We start from the raw sequence: 13829 nt of genomic DNA on the forward strand, positions 1-13829 counted from the left end.
TTCTCAGTGACCCAGAATTAGTGAAGTTTGACTACATTTATTTCAGAAGCATTTTGGCTGTAGAGCAGTGTTATCTCCTTACTCTTTAAACCCTCTCCCCATCCACATTCTTTCAGTTAATTTTTAAATTAAAGTTGAATATTCTTATTGATGGATGGGTTTTTATTTTGCTTAAAGCATTTAAACCCACTCTTCAAACAACTATTCAACTCCTATTTGCTTCCAGCTGCTGCTTTATTACTTCCCACCCCCAGCATGTTCTGGACTCTGCCCTCTACCCTTACCTACCCCAAAAGTATCAACCTAAAATAAATTGAAATGAAGACTTGCTGCAGTCCACAGACATTCAGATCTTGGTCCTTCTTATTATCATCTTTATGTAACACACATTATCTCAGAGGACAATATGCCAGAGGGTAGCACTGAAACCGAGTCTGCCTGTCCAGTCAAGTCAGGTGCTTCTGCCCTGAAATCTTTAAGGAATTTCCCCACCCTCCATTGGTCTAGCATTGGAGAAATTTCACTTGTGCTAGTGGAAGTGCTAATATAGACTACACAGAGGTGTTTCTATGATTGTGTCAGCTTACCTTGCTCAGTGCCACTAAGAGTTAAAATAACTTCTCTATAATATGGCAAAAACCAAACCAAAGCATGATAGTATGTGAGGGTATAAAGAATGTATTGGCATTTGTTTAAACTAGCTTCAGCAATCATGAGTCATACAGACGCCAACAAGAGCAGAATGCCACTACCTTCTTATATTCTCTGATTTGCAGATACATACAATGTATACATGTGTAAAAATTGCATATACGTATGTAGCTATGTGTATGTATATACACACATATGTAATGCTCATAAATATATATGCATATAGTTTTACTTTTCATCATAAGTTTAGTATTTCCAGCTGTTGTAAAGTAAGTGCACATCATCAGTTTCTTGTGTTGTGGAGATTTCTTTTTAAGATCAGTACAAAGAGGCTAGAGGAAAATCAACTGTGAGAAGTAATTTCTTTGTTTTTTATTATCTATGTTTTTGAGATCACCTTTTGGTTCAAAGAGACTATTTCTCCTGTGTACCTGATATTTATATATATGTGGTAGAACACATTTTCTTACTTCCTTTGAATGTCTTTGTCTCTCTTGGGTGCTATCTTCAGCTTATATGTATATAAACACTTAGGTATCATGGGGTCTGTGACACCATATACTCTGCTGTTTTGTTCTCTGTGGAGCTTTTGCCTGACAATTAAACTTGACATGTTGGAAAAGGATGGTGTTGGAATGACAATAGTGATATTTCTGAAGGTGCCAAATTCAGTATAGTGTAGTTCTTTGATAATGTTTCCAAGGGCTTTCAGTGCTGGATTGTAAGGCCCTGTCTACATTATAGATCAAAACTGTGCTAGTAACAAGAACATTTGAAACCATCAGCCAAATTCTACCCCACACAGGACTAATTAGGTAGTTTAAGCTCCCAGAACATATTAGCCTTAGGATATCCACTGGAAACAAAGCGCCATCTGTATGGGGTTCTTGGGCCTCCATATTAGCTCTGAGGCCCAATTCCCTTTCTGGCATCTAGGCAGAGTGGTTCCACCGGAGCTGTGCTACCAGGGGCACACCAGTTGCTATGACCCCTGAAACCTGTGTGTGTGGAGATTTCAAGTGCCAGAGGGGCAAATAAGCAGAAGCTCATTCAGTTAATTTGGATGGGAAAAATCCCTGCTCTCCTCTCTCTTACTGAGAGCCACCGTCCTCCTCAAGCCTCTGGGTGCAGGATGCCGCACTTCACTTTGCTGTAAGGTCCTGCTCCCTCCGTCAGGCCAGAAAACAGCCGGACGTGTTGGGCTGCAGTAGTAGCTAGCAGAAGCCAGAAACCAGCATGTTGGTGGCAAAATGTCAGTGCAGGGAAAAGGGGCTGGTGGCTGAGGTAAAGCAGACAGGAATGTGAGGCTCTATATCTGCCTTGAGATGAAGAGCAAGAGAGGACAACAGCAGTGGAAGGAGCCTCATGAGGGTCAACTAAGGAGGAGGGCTGGACAGGAAGGTGGGTGGTTTTCTTGTTGAGCTGGGGAAAGGGAGGTAAGGAGGAGGCAGAAGCCAAGTTTACTCATCTTGTCTCAGAAACCTCAAGATACTTCTAAGGGAAGGGAGAAGTTTTGTTGTCATTTTTGTTTGTAATTGTTGTACAGGAACACCTAGAGGCCCTAGCCAAGACTGAGACCTCATTTTGCTAGTCACTGTACTGACACATAAGAAAGACTCCATGCCCAAGGAGATCGATGTGTTTACCACCAACTTGAGGGCACTAGGAGTTAAAATGAGAAAAGAATGAAAGAAGAAATGTCAGTCAATCTGTCTGTGAGAATTGTTCAACTTTTTTTTGTTCAGTTTTAAAGTTTGACTTACAAAATGTTCATGCTACTTTTCACTTTCTGTTTAGTTTCACTAATTTAGGCACTATCTATGGAGCATAGCATAAGACTCTAAATAGATGTATGGTAAGAAAACACATTTTCATTTCTTTATTATTGGCTGAGTGCTCAAAATATGCTGAGGCTATAATGGAGTTGACAGAATCCCTGTTCTGAGGAACTTATGTTTGTAATAAAATGAACAATAGGCAAAAAAATAGCTATTATAGATTCATAGATTCATAGACTCTAGGACTGGAAGGGACCTCGAGAGGTCATCGAGTCTAGTCCCCTGCCCTCATGGCAGGACCAAATACTGTCTAGACCATCCCTGATAGACATTTATCTAACCTACTCTTAAATATCTCCAGAGATGGAGATTCCACAACCTCCCTAGGCAATTTATTCCAGTGTTTAACTACCCTGACAGTTAGGAACTTTTTCCAAATGTCCAACTTAAATCTCCCTTGCTGCAGTTTAAGCCCATTGCTTCTTATTATTATAAGAGCTAGGAAACAATACTTAGATTTGGAATTTTTTTTAGAGTAGCAGCCGTGTTAGTCTGCATCCACAAAAAGAACTGGAGTACTTGTGGCACCTTAGAGACTAACAAATTTATTTGAGCATAAGCCTTCATGGGCTACAGCCCACTTCATTGTATGCACGCAGTGGAAAATACAGTAGGAATATATATATAATATATAAACACAGAGAACATGTGTGTGTGTGTATATATATGTGTGTATAAATATATATATAAATCTTCCTACTGTATTTTCCACTGCATGCATCCGATGAAGTTGGCTGTAGCCCATGACAGTTTATGCTCAAATAAATTTGTTAGTCTCTAAGGTGCCACAAGTACTTCTGTTCTTTTTGCGGAATGTTTTTTGTTATTCAGGTTTACATATACTTGAAATAGCTGTGCTGGTCCATATTTTTAGCTTTACTGTCCATGTTTCCCAGCATAAATTGTTCAGTTGGGTGCTTAGCTTGTACCAACTGGTTTTAGATTTGCAGATCATGAAAATGATGATACTAAAGTTGCTATGGGAAGGATTGATCTTGTAATAGCTATTTAGTAACGCTCAGTGATATTTACTGAAGGTTTGTGAGTGTGGATTGTGTGATGCAGCTGGTGCTACACAATGTGGTTTTTAATTGTGGAAGAGAATTGTGCTGAAACACTTCATGCCAGGGTCTGTTAAGCACAGGTTATATTTCTTAAGTGCAGAGATCAGATTTATAGCCCTTTTTTCAGAAAGCTCCTTTTAGCATGTGAAAATGAAAATAGATGTAATAGCATCAGGTGGTTTAGCCCTGTATGATGGATGTTTAAGATGTGCAGGGAAAGAAGCATGCTCTCTGTGACAGTTATTCTTGTCTCTGTGTTACTGTATATGGCTATTTGTAGTTCACCATATGCTGTTGTGCTGGTGGTATCTAAGAGAGAGAATTGTTTTGGAGAGTAATCTATTTTGAACTTTTATTGATGGATGGAATTTAATATATTGTTGAAGTGGTTCTGGTTTTCTTTTGGCTAGTGTCCATATCTGAAAAGTTTACTTATCGGTTTGTTGAATGATTTGCCTTCAAGATTCATTATGAAGAGTGATGTGGTGCTATATCTGTACCTACAGCATTTCCCACAGTTCATAGGTTTGTCAAAAACACACCTAGATGTGCTTGAAAATGTGATTCATTTGCTTTATACTGAGGATCTTCTGGTATACAAGTACCTCATCAGAATAGAGAATACTGTAGTCTTGGGATTTAACATTCATGGGAACTAACATAGTGGTGGGAGAGAAAGGGGCAGTCTCTGTGCTTTAACAGTGTATGCCATATATATTTATTTGTGCCATGTACAAATGATTTTTAGGATATTCTCTACCCATCTTGATGTTTCTTCTGTCAAGGCTTGTGTCACAGTTTCAGGATAACTGCATCTGTATATCTCCCTCCATGGTCCATTCCAGCTGTTCCCAGTCAGGTCTCAGGTCTCCAGCTGTCACCTGACTCTGGTCAGGGACCAGCGTCCCACTCCCTTCAGACCAGTGGTTTTAAGACTGCACAGCTCTCTGCCTTCCATTGATATCCCCATCAAGTCAGCCTGCCTAAAGACCACTACCTGTGCTTTGCTTTTTCTCTTTGAGGGCTATGAACCATTTATTGTCAGCAGTGTGAAGTGATCACACAGCTCTTTCTAAGCAAGCACACTTTTTTTTCAGGTAAAAGAATTAGAGAAAACAATAAAAACAATGAACAGGTTTAAGCACACACTAAACATACCAGGACTCATCCATCAGTCTTATGGAGCCCTAGTAGGCCAAAGTTTTTCCAACCCTTTTGCAAAGGTTGTGGAGGACCCCTTTGGACAGAAGGACCTGTCCGTTTTCTAGATCAGAAAGAAGGTCTTGAGTCAGTTTAAACTCAGTCTTTTTATATCAAAAGCCCTTTTTTAGTCTGTCTCTGGAAAAACCAATTTGAACCAGTAAATGCCACCATTCCTGGGTGTGGTACCCCTCTGTAAGTGTTTATAATTTAAATGAGTCACCTTAATCATCCCTCTGTTCTTAGTTCCTGGAGAAGCTGTGGTAATCCTCCTCTGTGGAGTAGAGCACAATCCTACATAACTTTAATATGACATCCCCCAAAGATACTGCATGGGATTGCAATACCTGTCACAGCTTGATCCTGCTCCTTCAGTGTCAAAATTCGTATTGACTTCAAGGGGTGAAAGATTGGTCCTGTTATGTCCAAATGCATGATATAGTCTATTTTTCATTGCTTACTACTTGTATTTTTAGAACCATATACAAGGCTTCTGGTTGGGGTTCTTGATTGTGGTAGTGCTTGTAGCTCGGTCTGAGTATATTTTTGGGAAAGTTCTTCTGCTGTAAATAAATACATTCACATGTGTCAATATACCTCAGTGTTACTATGTTTTTGGAGCATTTTTGATGTTCTCTCCTATGGCAAGTTTCTAGAACGTAGGATACAAAAAAGGAGACTCTCCAATCTGTATTTTGACCCTGTTTTTTTTACATATTTATTGTATTTCTAAAGTTAACAATGCATGCTAAAGTAACACTCTGCTAGTAGGTTATGCAAAATCTGTTATGCATACTCTCTCTGTATCCTGAGGCTGATTTAAAAAGTGTGATTCTTAGGATTCCTTATTTTATTTTTGGTTAGTTCAGTTAAAGGTAGCAGTGGGTCATTTAACTTTACTTCTGTATCTTACATTTACTAGAATAAATGTTATAAACCTCTTAATCTACTAGGAATGTGCATTTGGTAGCTGTCATTCACTGAATAAACTTTGCCTTCAGGCATTTCATTAAACATTTGATTTCTGTCCAATATACATGCTTGTTTTGAACATCATGAACTCACTACTGTATAACTGAGTGTGATTTAAATCTATTGAGAAATATTTGGGGGAAAAGTTATTTACAGGGGGAGAGGAAGTGAGCAGTTTTTCTGTTTATATATTTTTAATGCATCCATCACTGTAGTATTTAGACACCAAATCTAAAAATATCATCAGTTCCTCTGAAAAGTCCATGGTGCACATCTGGTTGCAAAAATGTACTCGGAGAGTAGGTATCAATGGATTGCTGTCAAACTGGAAAGATGTATCTAGTGAGGTCCTGCAGGGATCTGTCCTGGTCCTGGTACTAGTCAATATTTTCATTTATGACAGGGATAATGGAATAGAGAGTACTCTTATAAATTCTGCAGATGACACTAAGCTGGGAGGGGGTTCAAGCACTTATTAGGACAGGATTACAATTTAAAATGATCTAGATAAATTGGAAATTTTGTCTAATATCAAGATGAAATCCAGTAAAGACAAATACAAAATATTACACNGTGGTACCCCTCTGTAAGTGTTTATAATTTAAATGAGTCACCTTAATCATCCCTCTGTTCTTAGTTCCTGGAGAAGCTGTGGTAATCCTCCTCTGTGGAGTAGAGCACAATCCTACATAACTTTAATATGACATCCCCCAAAGATACTGCATGGGATTGCAATACCTGTCACAGCTTGATCCTGCTCCTTCAGTGTCAAAATTCGTATTGACTTCAAGGGGTGAAAGATTGGTCCTGTTATGTCCAAATGCATGATATAGTCTATTTTTCATTGCTTACTACTTGTATTTTTAGAACCATATACAAGGCTTCTGGTTGGGGTTCTTGATTGTGGTAGTGCTTGTAGCTCGGTCTGAGTATATTTTTGGGAAAGTTCTTCTGCTGTAAATAAATACATTCACATGTGTCAATATACCTCAGTGTTACTATGTTTTTGGAGCATTTTTGATGTTCTCTCCTATGGCAAGTTTCTAGAACGTAGGATACAAAAAAGGAGACTCTCCAATCTGTATTTTGACCCTGTTTTTTTTACATATTTATTGTATTTCTAAAGTTAACAATGCATGCTAAAGTAACACTCTGCTAGTAGGTTATGCAAAATCTGTTATGCATACTCTCTCTGTATCCTGAGGCTGATTTAAAAAGTGTGATTCTTAGGATTCCTTATTTTATTTTTGGTTAGTTCAGTTAAAGGTAGCAGTGGGTCATTTAACTTTACTTCTGTATCTTACATTTACTAGAATAAATGTTATAAACCTCTTAATCTACTAGGAATGTGCATTTGGTAGCTGTCATTCACTGAATAAACTTTGCCTTCAGGCATTTCATTAAACATTTGATTTCTGTCCAATATACATGCTTGTTTTGAACATCATGAACTCACTACTGTATAACTGAGTGTGATTTAAATCTATTGAGAAATATTTGGGGGAAAAGTTATTTACAGGGGGAGAGGAAGTGAGCAGTTTTTCTGTTTATATATTTTTAATGCATCCATCACTGTAGTATTTAGACACCAAATCTAAAAATATCATCAGTTCCTCTGAAAAGTCCATGGTGCACATCTGGTTGCAAAAATGTACTCGGAGAGTAGGTATCAATGGATTGCTGTCAAACTGGAAAGATGTATCTAGTGAGGTCCTGCAGGGATCTGTCCTGGTCCTGGTACTAGTCAATATTTTCATTTATGACAGGGATAATGGAATAGAGAGTACTCTTATAAATTCTGCAGATGACACTAAGCTGGGAGGGGGTTCAAGCACTTATTAGGACAGGATTACAATTTAAAATGATCTAGATAAATTGGAAATTTTGTCTAATATCAAGATGAAATCCAGTAAAGACAAATACAAAATATTACACTTTAGAAGGAAAAACCAAATGCACAAATATAAAATGAGGCATAACTAGCCAGCCAATAGTCCTGTTAAAAAGGATCTGGGGGATATGGTGGATCACAAACTGAATATGAGCCAAGAATATGTGCAGTTTTGAAAGAAGCGAGTATCATCTGGAATGTATTAATGGTAGTGTATGTAAGGCATGGGAGGTAATTGTTCTGCTCTACTCTGCACTATTGAAGTCTTAGCTGCAGTATTGTGTCTGTTTTCAGTGCTACACTTTACGAAAGATGTGAACAAACTGGAAGTAGTCCAGAGGAGGGCAACAAAAATGATAAAAGCTTTTGTACATCTGACCAATGGGTAAAAGGTTAAAATATCTGGGCATGTTAATCTTGAGAAAAGAAGACTGAGGAGGGATCTAATAACAGTCTTAAAATACATTAAGGGTTGTTATAAGAGAACAGTGATCAAATGTTCTCAGTGTCCAGGGAACGTAGGACAAGAAGTAGTTGGCTTAATCTTCAGCAAAGGAGATGTAGGTTAGATACTAGGAAAAACTTTCTAGCTATAAGGATAGCTAATAGGAATACTGTAGGTTACCAAGGGAGAGAGTGGAATGCCTGACTCAAGGTTTTTAAGAACAGGTTAGACAAACACCTCTCAAGGATGTTTTAGGTATACTTAATCTTGCCTTAGTGCAGGGAACTGGGGGTAATGGGCTACATAATCCTTTGAGGTCCCTTCCAGCCCTACATTTCTATTATTCTATAATATAATTGCCAGCAGTTATTCTCTTTGCTTATGATGGGTATTCTCAGTGACTGCCCAAGAAAGTCCCAACCATTTGCAGTCATTGTCACTGAGTGAAGGCTTGCACAAAAAGATGTATTTTACATTGTATCCTGAAGTGTAAAATTCTTACACACCCTAATCTGAGGAATTACATATTAAGAGTCTACCACTAGGTGAGCACAGACCCTAGAATTTCATCCTGGGCTCTATCTGCCTTTGATTGCCATTTTTACAATGGATCACAGAAAGAGTGTCTCTCTCCCTATCTCTCTGTAAGGCCTGATTCAGGAAGGCATTTAAGCATGTGCATAAATCCCCTTGATTTACATATGAGCATGTGGGATGTGGTAGGGATTCTTTCCTCAGAGAACTGCTTGCTAGTCCAGTGACAGTTTAAAGAGTAGTGCTAACACATCAGGTTCTTTGGAATGTCATCTTTTTAGTGATATTATTGGTGCCTTTGCATGAGCATGTAAAGAATTTAGAAGAGCACCAGCTGAAATGTATCTCAGCATCCCATACCTATGGGATTTTAAGAAAGGAATATAAGGATTTAGCGCATGACTCCCATTAAAGTCAGTGGAAAATCAAACAAGAATTTGAAAACTTAGCTTTCATCTGTTCTCAGTCTATTTGCATGTAAACAAGAAAGATGTATTTGCTGCTTAAAATGTCATGTGATGCTGCTTTTTCTCCACATGAAGTCAGAGAGTCACTTTAAAAAATACAAAACAATGATAAATAGCCTCCCTTTTTGTTTCTGCAGATTAGGTACTCAGACATCTGGAGGGCACACATGGTTCTCAGAAATATTTGAAGTCATAGAAAAGGCAGCTGTGGTTAAGATTGAGCTGAAAATCTGGCTTTAGTCTTCAATTTGTGATATCACAGTTATCTGGTATTAACTAATTAGAGAATTACAAACAGCAAATTATGATGAACTCTAGGGTTAAGAAACTTAAAATGAACATAAATGTTTTCTTGAAATAAAAAAAAAGAAAAGAAAATTATTTGGATTTAAACACTCTGCTGCAGAGTTTTAAACCCAAAATGACCACTCTGTTTTCAGTGTCCATACAGCAACAGGTGAAATGCAAGCAGCAGAAGGAGTGGAAAGTAAATTTGATTTTTTGAAATTCCATCAATTTTAATGGTCAAAGGTGTTGCTTACAGTTGATGGAATTACACTTTGAGAATCATTAATTGCATAATCAACTCTTTTTTTCCCCCTCTCCAATTTGGATAATTTGCCATTCAGAACTACAGTAAAAGTGCTTGAACAATGTTTGCAGAATTCATCTATCCCTAAATATTTTTAAGGGTTACATTTACATGCAATTGTCCATTTTAATTAGCAAGAGAAAATACATGTTTAAAACAATGTGTGCAGATTGATTTCTGAGGATGATTTTTTTTTTCAGAATGTAGCCTGAGGATTCTGAAGTCCCATGGATTTCTCCTGTTGAATACTGTAGTGACCCATATGGACTTCATAACTGTTAAAAGTTGTCATCGAATTTCTGGTAGAGCTGGTGATGGGACTGAGTTACTAGAAGTTTTCAGGCCGTTGCTAGAATTTGTAAATCTCTATCAATGGGATCCAGGATATTTAAAAAAAGAATGCCCTCGGACTTTCACATGAGTTCTCTTCTGCTATGCATTCTAGACAACTTGAGTTTTGAGAATGTTTGTTTGACATTTTATGATATTATATTAGAAATGGGGCTGGAATTTGTAGTGCCCTCAAAGTTATGATAGAAGAAAAACATTCTTAAGTAACTAAAATCAACAGATTTATACCCACCATGAGAGTACAGAAAATGCTATCTCACCCCAAACCAATCTTGTTTTTTTGTTTTTGTTTTGCTTTTTCAGGTTTAATGGCAGCACTAGGTGTACTGTAGTTTATTTAATTGACCCTTTTCAGCACTTATGGCAATGCTATTTAAAAATCATTAAAATATATTATTCATGGGTTGCATTACTGATGTTCTGTCCCCAAATGCTTCATGTTTTAGTGTTAAATGGGAAGCAGATGAGATTATTTCTTTCACAGAACAGATGTCCTTGTCCTTCAGGTCATAGACATATTGTGGTTCTTGAGAAAAGGGAATAGTTGCATTGTCAGCTACGGTTTGTGCCCATTATTTTAAGGACTGGTGACACTTTTTAGAGGCTGAGACAAGAAAAAAATCAGGACTGATATTTAAAAATTGGTAGATGAGTAAACAAATTTGCTCAGAATAAGAGCCAGACTAAACCTTTGTACATTCCCTGAATCAAATCCCCCCTGTTAATTTGGAAAGTGCCTATGCCTACCCTCAGAAGATGTCTTTCTCCCATCCTGACTCTTCTTCCTGTCAAGCAATGGTAGTGGGATTTCACCCACTTTGGACCATCTCTAATAGGGCTTTGTTGTAGGGGAGGGGAACAGTGGGCTTCGCAGACCTCCCAAAAGATAATCTGACACCAAAGAGCCTGATTCTATTAGGTACTGAATGCCTGCAACTTCTGTTGATGTGATTGGGAGAACAGAGGAGATTCAATACGCTGGAAGAGGCACTCTATTTATAGAATCGAGTGCCTCTTCCAGGGTACTTTACAATATTAGGGAGGACCAGGGATTTTAGAGGTGATGGGGTGTGCCCTTTGGTGTCATGCACGAGGGAGAGGAAGTCTCAGAGATTTCAAATAAGCTTCTGATCTTTTAGCTACCACCTCTCCATGTCTTTTTCTTCTTTGGTTTGCCCATTATTAATAAAAAAAATCCTGCTACCCTTCCTATGAAAAACAAGCCCTGTCTACCCTAGAAAGCAAGCCAGGTTCGAAAACTGTTTTCAGATACAGCTTCATCCCCCTCAAAACAAATTTGAACATGCTGAGCTGGCATGTTTGGCCAAACTGTTCAGCACTTGACCCAAGAACAGCACACAAGATACATAGGCAGAGCTGGTCTAGAATGTGTCTTCTGAATCAGATGGCCTGGGCTGCACATGCTTGGTCTGTGTATACATTTAAGATCAGTTTTAGAGGGGGGCAGGAGTAAAGAACGACTTTTAAATAGCGCTTATTTTCTAACAAAGGGCATATTCTACTACTTTCTGTGCCTCACTTTGATATGAACTTAAGGTTCCTTAATTGAAAGTCTCTATCAATATCTTGCAGAGTGTTCTATTCTACTTTGTTCTGTTTTCCCATAGCCAGGTGAAGTGATTTCATATTATGAAACACTTCTCTTCAGTTAATTCAAGAAAAGATATGGCCTACACATTTAACAGCAAAGTAACCTGGAGATGATGGTTCTATGTTTTTTGTTGATTGGTGCAATTGCTGTCCATGGAAAATTATACTGGATGGATGGATTTAGAAGCAAGAAGGTCCCGGAAAGCAAAAATATTTCCATGTACCAAAAAACAATAAAATGTGGTAGCGTATTTCATATTTCCTAATAATAATTTTTGTGTTTGCTTATATCACAAACACTGTTGCTTATATCACAAACAGTAATAATTTTGGATTCAATGACATGTCTTTTGAGAGCTCTATATAAGAAGCACCTGTCCAACTTCACAAGATACCCCTCTCTGTTCCCTTCCAAACTTTTCCAGCTTTGGATTTCTGGTTGTATCAAAGAATTCAAGTCAGAATATTCATTAATCAATTTATTAGATGTTTGTATGTAAATATTCATGTGTCCTGATGAACTGGGACCATTCTATAATGTTGGTGAGCAATATAGTGCATAGCATCCATTGTATTGAACAGAAAGCAACATCATAGAGACTAATATCTATCTATCTATCTATCTATCTATCTATCTATCTACACAGAGTTTTAAGGCTCCTGCAAGTTGAAAACACAGAATTAATTATTAGTCCTTTGAAAGGTTTAATATTTTTCCTGTCCTGTAACTGTGGCTGGTTTAGCTCCTCAAATAACATCATAACCAAGAGATTCTCACGCAGAGTGAAATTCTAGGAAGTCAGAGAACATAGGACAGTTTGCATTCCGGGAACAATTTCTGCTACCTCATGACTTTTAAAATCAGCTAATACATTTTTTTACAACTTTGTTTAGTAGGTTTTATACATCTTTGTGTATGTGTGTATGCATATAGCATATGTTTATATGCACTTGCTTAAATGCTTGATGAGTGTGGATGAATTTAAGCATGTTCTTAAGTGATTTCCTGAATCAGTATGTACAGCAAGTGTCAACCCAAAACCTGAAGTCAGTGGGAGTTTTGCCTGAATAAGAACTAAGCAATAACTTCAGGATTTGCCCTTGAAATAAAATTTCCATAATTCAAAATTGATATAAAATAACACAGATATACAGTCTGTTAAGTTTAATCATACTGAGTTTCATTGCGGGCTCCATCAGCCATCGATCTTAGCTGTCATGGCAGATGTCAGGAAAAGAATCAATCTCAAAGCCACTGTCCCCCCAGCTCACTGAAGGATTTAAAAATTAGTACCTACATTTTAGTTTCATCAGCATTTCACCATTTTGGTGGTATTAATAGTACCGTTTAGTAAGTGTGAAGAAGTAGTTGGCAAAACAACAGCTGACACACATCTCAGTATTGGTTCAATCCCCATTGATGCCTGTGGGAGTTTTGGCATTGAATTGGGCCCTCTAGGGTGGGGCAAGCATGTTACCCAGTATTTTCTCATTACAGCTTAGAAGGAATATTAAAGGTTTTTCTGTAGGTGACAGCTGTCAAAGATATTCCTTTTGCTCTAGTGGTGGAAGCTTGCATTTTGTGGCACAAGAAGACCAAGGCCTCCAGTCTTAGCTCATCAGTTGTATGTTGTTTTATTAGGGAGAGGGGGTAACCTATCTTTATTTAGGATTGCAACTTCAGTCGCCTTACAAAGATGATTTAAGTCCCTCTTGTGCCTCCAAAAAGTGAAGAAGTAAAACATCCTTTCACTTCAAGACACTTAGGTGTAAGGCTTATTAACAACTAGACTGCTCTCTAAATGTTTTTTGAACAAGGACTTTTACAAGTAAAAAATTCCTTAACCTCTTAGAAATTTTGTAATATTTTGTGTTTCTCTGTAACTCTGATTCACTCAGGGAAAATACACTTCTTAACATACAGGTATGTTTTAATAGTGGTTCACAAAAGAAGCAGTTTTCAAGGGTAAGTATAGCTAAATGTTTAAGACACACAATTCTCTTTCAGTGAAGCAGATGGAAGAAGAAAAAAGGGGATGAGGGAAAATATTTTCATAGATGAATTCCAAACCTGTCCAGGCTACTTCTCGACAGTGAAAGGAAATGCTGGAATCTGTGTATGAGATAACTGAGAAACAGAGGTTAAAAATGACTTGTCAGAAGTTAACATGCAATCTTGTGGCAAAGTTAGAAATACAAACCTGATCTCTCCA

The 13829-nt window shown here is 37.7% G+C and overlaps 1 protein-coding gene across 1 annotated transcript in view; it reads left to right on the forward strand.

Annotated features, from left to right (window-relative positions):
* Positions 1 to 13829, forward strand: part of KCNK2 (potassium two pore domain channel subfamily K member 2) — a 148722-nt gene that overhangs the window by 66223 nt on the left and 68670 nt on the right. The gene's annotated exons all lie outside the window — the stretch shown is intronic.

The sequence above is a fragment of the Chelonoidis abingdonii genome, chromosome 3 (genome assembly GCF_003597395.2).
Source record: "Chelonoidis abingdonii isolate Lonesome George chromosome 3, CheloAbing_2.0, whole genome shotgun sequence".
NCBI lineage: Eukaryota > Metazoa > Chordata > Testudines > Testudinidae > Chelonoidis > Chelonoidis abingdonii.